Here is a 7,124-nt window from a genome sequence, read left to right as displayed (position 1 = left end):
ACACGCCGCCAAAATGATATGCACACACAGCACTACTTATGCACCATACGCGCGCACGTGTGCGCGCTCTTTGCGAGACTATATTTTCGGGTAACCTCATGCTCCAACTTTGCCCCATTGTTTTCCAATTTATGCATCTAGGGCAGTGTTCAAACTTGCCCCTAATTTATGCACACCCTTCGCCTTCTCATCTCGTGTACGTATGTGACTGGCATCTCATCGTGTTGTTACACGTGTCTCTTAGGGTTACGCTGCGTTGTGTCATGCTCCTACTTGCCCCTAATTTATGCACGCCCCCTTCTTTTTTCTTTTGATTTATAACATCATTTGATGACTGCCAGTCAACTCTGGTCTGAAGGGTCACGTATAAGTACTCACGTTAATGTGCAATGCCTGCAGTGTACACCGGGTATTTCTGCTTTGCCAGATGGGTTATATCTCGTCCGTGTATTCGCTGTTGTCTTCATAATGACCGTTTTAACTGGCCGTATTTATACTAGAGAACGTCTAAGACGTCCAGACACATTAAACGTCTGGCTGTAAGTATGACTAATAATATAAATACGGCACGCACTTAACTTCGCCGGCTAGAAATCAAATTCACAATTTTCTTCAAAAGATACCGAGATTTAATCACCAAAGAGACTGTGTGCACTTCATTGCTAAGTGCGTCCCAGTTTAGTGCATCTCGTCTTTATACTAGACGGCTTAGACGTCTGTTAAGTGCGTCGTGTACACGCACTTAACTTCAGACGTTTAATTCGTTTGACGTTTAATGCGTCCACCTTATTTCCCGTATTTATACTAGTCGTCTAAGACGTCTAAGATGTCTTAGACGTCCGAGACGTCTTAGACGTCCTCTAGTATAAATACGGCCACTGATTAAACGTTTTGTTCATGTGTTCTTCGCAATTTTTAACCAGTGAATCAACAGGTTCTGAAACGTTTTAGTATATAATGACACACTCCCGACTCTGACTGGACGAGATTGGAACAAGTTTATCCCAAATTGTTTTCTGTTTAGTTTCAATTAAAGGCAAAAAGGCGCATGTTAGAGAGAGCAACAAAATGAAAAAAAAGCTAACAATAATGGCTAGACTGGAAGCAGCCTCTTTTCCTAGCGTGCGACGGGAATGCAAGAATAAAGGAAGCGACGAAAGCGAGCGACGTGCGGCAAAACCGCGGGCCGCGAGAAAGGCGGGCGCGAAAACTAATTTGTATAATTTTAAATTTTCATGAAGGAACAGGCTACTCCTTAGTAGTCTAAAAATGGTCGACAGTAGTGTTGCAATGTTTAATGCTAACGACATGCAAACTACAGTTACAAGAAGGCGTTTGGGGTAGTTTTTTTGCAAAACTAAAACTACAAGGGTTCTTCAAATTTATAAAGAAAACTATAAAACTTAAAAGTGTCAGACGTCGTTTCGAGGCTACATCCTGTCATTTTAAAGTCAAACATTAACGTAAAAATATCTGTGGTAAGTAGATATTTGTTTTCTGCACTTTTCGTATGGAATTTTTTTTGTCAGTGCACAATGGTTGTTCAATTACTGAATTCCTAATCAATAAATTGTGAGCAGTATATATAGTATTCAGAGCGTGATGTTCTTTTTTAGGTTCAGTCGACACAACAACACACTGTTACTTTGTTTCATCAATTTAGTTTACGTCGCAGAAAGTGCGGCGAACGGGGTTGTATTCACGAGTTGTTTGTGTGGAAACCCGAACGAGCGAGGTACGAGAGAGTGAGGGCTTTTGAATGGCAAATTTCAATGATTTCCAATTCATCATAAAACGTTAAGGAGAAGGGAGCGGGAGGCTGGAAAAGCTAATCGAGTAGTGGAGCTGTTTTTTGATGTTTTAATGATCAGAGGATGAGAAGAAGTGTTACCGATGCGGGCTCGGCGGCCATTTTGCACGTGACCAAAATTGTCCGGCAAGATCTGCAACCTTTGCGAAGTGTCATATGAAGGGACATTTTGCTCCAGTTTGCAAGACATCCAAGCATAAAAAAGAACTGAAAAGCAACACAAAGGAAAAGAGCGAACGGGGTGGAGTTAACAGTCTAAAAAGCGGGACGGAATTTAAGGAGGATGAGTATGCCTTTATAGTAGAATTGAAGAAATCCGGCACAGAAAACGGTTCAGAGACTATTGATTTGCAAGTTGGTGGTGTGGTTATTAGAAGTTTACTCATTGACTCGGGATCTTCTTGTAATATTGTGGATCAGAAGACATGGAAACAGCTGAAGAGTGAAGGTATAAAATGCAAGTCAGAAAAGTCAATCCAGAAACTGCACCCTTATAGATCGTTGGAGCCATTAGACGCTCTGGGAAAATTTGAGGCAGTGGTGAGTGTAGCTGGAAGGGAAATTACTGCTGAATTTATTTCATTTGCAATGAAGGCAGGCGAAAACTTGGCAGAAAGACAGCAACAGAGTTGCAGGTACTCAGATTGGGACTTCACGTCAATGCTGTAAGTGCCCGAGACATTGTCGACAAATATCAAGCATGTTTTGAAGGGGCTGGCAAGTTGAATGATTATCAAATTAAGATTCATGTGGACAGTTACATTAAGCCAGTATCACAGCATACAAGAAATTAAAGCGCCATTCAGTCTGAGAGAGAAAGTTGAGAAAAAGTTACAAGAGCTACAGCAAATGGACATTATTGAGAAGGTGCAAGGTCCAACACCTGGAGTTAATCGATGTAGTCCCAAAACCATCTGGGGAGATTCGTTTGTGCGTAGATATGCGCAGAGTCAATGAGACGATCATTAGAGAAAGACACCCTATCCCAACGGTGGATGAGGTTCTTCAAGATATGACCCAAACCAGCGTGTTTTCAAACTTAGACCTTAAGTGGGGTTATCATCAGCCGGAGCTGAGTGAAGAAGCTCGAGGGATAACAACCTTTACAACACACGCTGGTCTGTACCCTTATAAGAGACTGATGTTTGGTATCACGTCTGCTCCTGAAAGAAACCAACATGCCATACAACACGTTGTTCACGGATGTGAAGGTTACATGAAGTCCAAATCTAACGCTCAAAGTAAACAACCTTTGGTTAAAAATCGAGGCTCAAACGTTTGCCAGTCAAGCGTTAAGCAATCACACCTTAAAAATCTGAAGGAAAAAAGGCGGTGATTTTTTTTTTGTTAAGAGATTCAAGAGAATTCATGGTTGACTCCCTGCCACAATTATGGATTCACCTGCAAGATCACGAGCTACAGTACGTGGCTTACAATTCAACTATTAATGGCTATAAATTCCAAGTTGTAATCAATGGTCAGTTGGAATTCCTAAGTTATGCAACTTAGCTTTAAATTCCTAGAATTTCTTGGAATGAGGGACAAAATCTAGGAGTTAAAAATTTCGGACAAAAGCTGGAACTTTCTTGAAATGGTCCTAGAAACGTCAAGAGGAATAGCTTTGAATGACTGAGAAATTATTGCGATCTTTATTTTATTTTGTGGAATCTCACCTTTAAGTGCTAGGCGCCAAACTGCATTTTGGCTTCACGAATTAAATTAAAGTATCGATGGTATGAGCCTAGTCCAGAAGCTAAAAGGTGACCAGAAAACATTTTCAGAAGGAGGCAGTGTGGCCCAGTGGTTAGGACGCTTGCCTTGAGATTCGGAGATCCCGTCTTTAAGTTCCGCTCTGACCACTCGTTGAATTTGACCCTGGTAGTCCCTGGTTCAACTTCCCAGCTACACTTGTAAATAGCCAACTGGTTTGCCTCCATTCTGTCGTTTCAATGTGTTTCATTGGCCCTGAAAAGCCCCTATGGGGAGCGGTCAATTAAATATGTATTGTATTATTGTATTGTATTATACTCTTCTTTGTATGGCACTTGGTGAATATTCTAAAATCTGGAGTATAGATTTCAATTAGTGTAAATTTGTAATAGGGTTTTTTGAAAGGTATGTCTACTGTAAGTAATGTATAGTTGTAAATCCATCATGTGTATACTCTTTTTCTCTTTACCATTTTTAAAAGTGTGTACATTCCAAGTAATGTAAGGCTGTAAATTGCTTATGTTTTTGTAAGTAATATTTATTGTAGGTAATGTAAGATTGTTCGTATAGTAAACAAAGTAATAAAGCAATAAAATACACAAAAAACCATATAGGTTTCAATCAAGAACAATGACTGACAAAACAGAGCAACTGTAGCTGGGACACCGTTTCACAACATTTCGTCAGGTCACAAGATCCAACAGTGGGAAAAGTGCCTTGAAGAGGGAAGCAAGAAGAGGGCCCTGTCAATTTTCTTGTCGACTGAGTGGAAGCAGGACGAGTACAACGAGAAGCACGGTGGCGAAGTCAATTGGCGTATTGTCGATTCCTCTGGGTGATCTTGAAGGTCTTGAATTTGCATAATGGCGACAGTTCTATGCCAGAGAATCGATTTTCCTTGAAGAGTTTGTCAAGCGTTGTCGGACGGAATGACCAGCCCTGTTGCCTGTTGTAAGTCGAATTCTTTAATTCGATAAAATACTTGTGTTGGTAGGCGATTTCATATCAGGTTGTTAAGGCATTGCCGGTCCAAGTTTAACAGCACTGCTTGAGAAAGCACGTTAGAACTTCACGCAAAGATAAAGCTTAATACTAAGATAAAGACTCCAAAACTAGTTATGACCTTTTGCTAAATCTTTTTAAAAGTTTACAAAAAAATCAAAATTTAAAGATTATGAGGAGAAGCCAAGAATTAAATGCTGCTAACCTTGGCGCTTACACTTACACAAATGCTCTTGATTGATTTCCCTTGCAACAAATTAAAACAGCACCAAACATGCACCCGAAGGCATTTTTCATTCGATAACCCTAATAATGGATAAATAACACTTTGATGATTTGAATTGTTTGTGAATGTAAGTTGTGTATTTTATTGAGAGGATCTTCTGTAAAAAGATGAATGCAATATACTCGACCGTCAGGCTGGCAACAAAAGGCTGAGAAAAAGGCTAAATTTGGTAAATTGCGAGGGCTATCACATTTTTCTTTAACCCTTTGCTTACTATCTGGCAAAATAGGTCCAGCTTTATCCACGGTCCCATCTACCCCTTGTGACGTCATCACTTTTAACGGTCAGGAACAGCTTTGTCCACTAACTTGTGCAGGGAGAAGAGATCTTTCAAACTATACCAGAATGAGCACAATTCAGTCAAGGAGACTGGAGAAACGGCCAAAAAAACCATGTAACACTGACCTGAAAATCTCCATGAAAAGATTGTCCCATTACCCACCTACCTTTCTGAGCACCTAATTCTAAGATGATGAAAGGTTTCTCAGAAACTCTTCCCACCAAAATAAAGCCTACCAAATGCCCAGCAAGTTGAAAAAAAAAATGAGGCAAAGAAAGCGAAAAGAGAGGGAAGGAGAGAAAGCGAAAGGTGAAAGTCGAAAGTGTTGTGCTACTTTTAAGCCCAAAAACTCGAAATTTTGTTTTCTGCGCATGCCCGAACTTTGAAAGCGCTTATTTTGCACCTGGCTGAAAAGGCCGCGGAGTGTTCAACCTGGAAACGGGTTTGTAGGGAGATTTAGCTCGACTCTTAAACAGCACCACAGTGACCAAAAAACCCCTCAACTAGCTTCAAAACGTGTTTTTCGGCCAAATCTCTAGTAGCCGAAGGGTTAAACTAGAGACATCGGAGAGTCTATAATGCACGATAGAATTTGCCCCCATTCATGGTACCAAAAGGCTATTTTTATGGGTTGTCTCATGGACTATACTGATAATCTGTTAATGACAATAGATACTTCCTTTAACCTGCGGACGGATTTTTGTTTGTTTTTTGGAAACATTAGTGCTTGATATAAATGAGTTTGAGGTCATGCAAAGTTGGGGCCAATAACTTCTTTTTTTGTGTGTCACAGATGAGAAAGGTGCCAGGAAGCACCAACTATGTGGCTGCAAATGAGTTTGTAGATCAAATGTAAATACTGCTTTATGCAAGCAGAGCTGTAGCGCTATTGTTCATGTTTATGAATTTAATAGGAAAACGAATCGGTCGGCGTATTTTACTCTTTTCCTATATTTTTTTACACGTTTCTGTTTTCAAAGACTTCAGTGTAAGACTGGCCGGATCACCAATCAGTAATGCTGGACGAGTGGAAATATTCTACGCTGGAATCTGGGGCACAATTGATGTCTACGATTGGAGTCTGACATTTGCTCATGTTGTCTGCCGTCAGCTTGGATATCCAGGGGCAATTTCTTCCGGAATAAGCAACCAGTTTGGTTTCGGCAGATCCACGGTTTGGTTTGGAAACGTGAGATGTGTAGGAAATGAATCCAGTTTCCAGGAATGTCCAAAATCCGTCTTTGCTTATCTGTCAAACAGCAATTGGGCAACAGTATTATGCAAATTACCATACCAGCAAGGTTAACTGTTGTTGTTTATTTTCAGCCTTTTTTCTTCTCTCATAGCAAGAAGTAATGTTTTTGTACCGTATCTAGACAAAAGGGACAACGAACTATCAGAAAAGGCTATAGACCTTATTCATAAATGGCGGTCACATTTATAATTCTTTTGTCCACATGCAAATTAGCCTACCAAGCCTCATTTTAGAGCAAGAAATCTTTTCAATTCACTGTATGGTATCGAGGCTTGGTAGGCTAATTTGCACTTCGACAAAAGAATTATAAATTGACCGCCATTTATGAATGAGGTCTATATCTACCAATGAATTAGCATCTATAGTTTGAGAATATTCAGCCTCCGTGCGTTGAATTTCGTTAAAGTCGATCCATGATCCTAGGAATACGTTATGCTTATACACAGGAGTTTCATTTGCCATGCTAAACAATTTTAGAAAATACTTATTTTTTTTAAATTCGTATGTGCGGCTCTGCTTCTTTATATTGAGCACAAAGTTAAGTCAGTTTTCACGTCAAGTTTTCGATGATGCCCAAAATCGGTCCCTGGGCATTTAGAGGGAATCAATATGCAAGAACATTATGTTTATTACTATACCATCCACCTTTCCGGCGAAATGTTTTCGTGAATTTTCCCCTGGTATATGATACACAATCTGAAGCAATTTTAAAATTACATTTCACTCGCAATTTAACAGACTACTCTAAACTGATAATTGAGGTTTTTTTTGACCAATCAGG

The 7,124-nt window shown here is 39.9% G+C and overlaps 1 long non-coding RNA gene across 1 annotated transcript in view; it reads left to right on the top strand.

The window, feature by feature from the left end:
• The first annotated feature begins 6,342 nt into the window (after positions 1-6,342).
• Positions 6,343-7,124, top strand: part of LOC137998103 (uncharacterized) — a 1,804-nt gene continuing 1,022 nt past the window's right edge. The window contains exons 1-2 of the long non-coding RNA XR_011122686.1: positions 6,343-6,389; position 7,124. The exon at position 7,124 is cut by the window's right edge and continues 116 nt beyond it. This is a non-coding gene — a long non-coding RNA (uncharacterized lncRNA). The remainder of the gene's footprint in view (positions 6,390-7,123) is intronic.

The sequence above is a fragment of the Montipora foliosa genome, chromosome 1, assembly GCF_036669935.1.
Source record: "Montipora foliosa isolate CH-2021 chromosome 1, ASM3666993v2, whole genome shotgun sequence".
Taxonomy (NCBI): Eukaryota; Metazoa; Cnidaria; class Anthozoa; order Scleractinia; family Acroporidae; genus Montipora; species Montipora foliosa.
The sequence above is the reverse complement of the archived record's forward strand: the minus strand, read 5'-3'. Positions and strand labels throughout refer to the sequence as shown.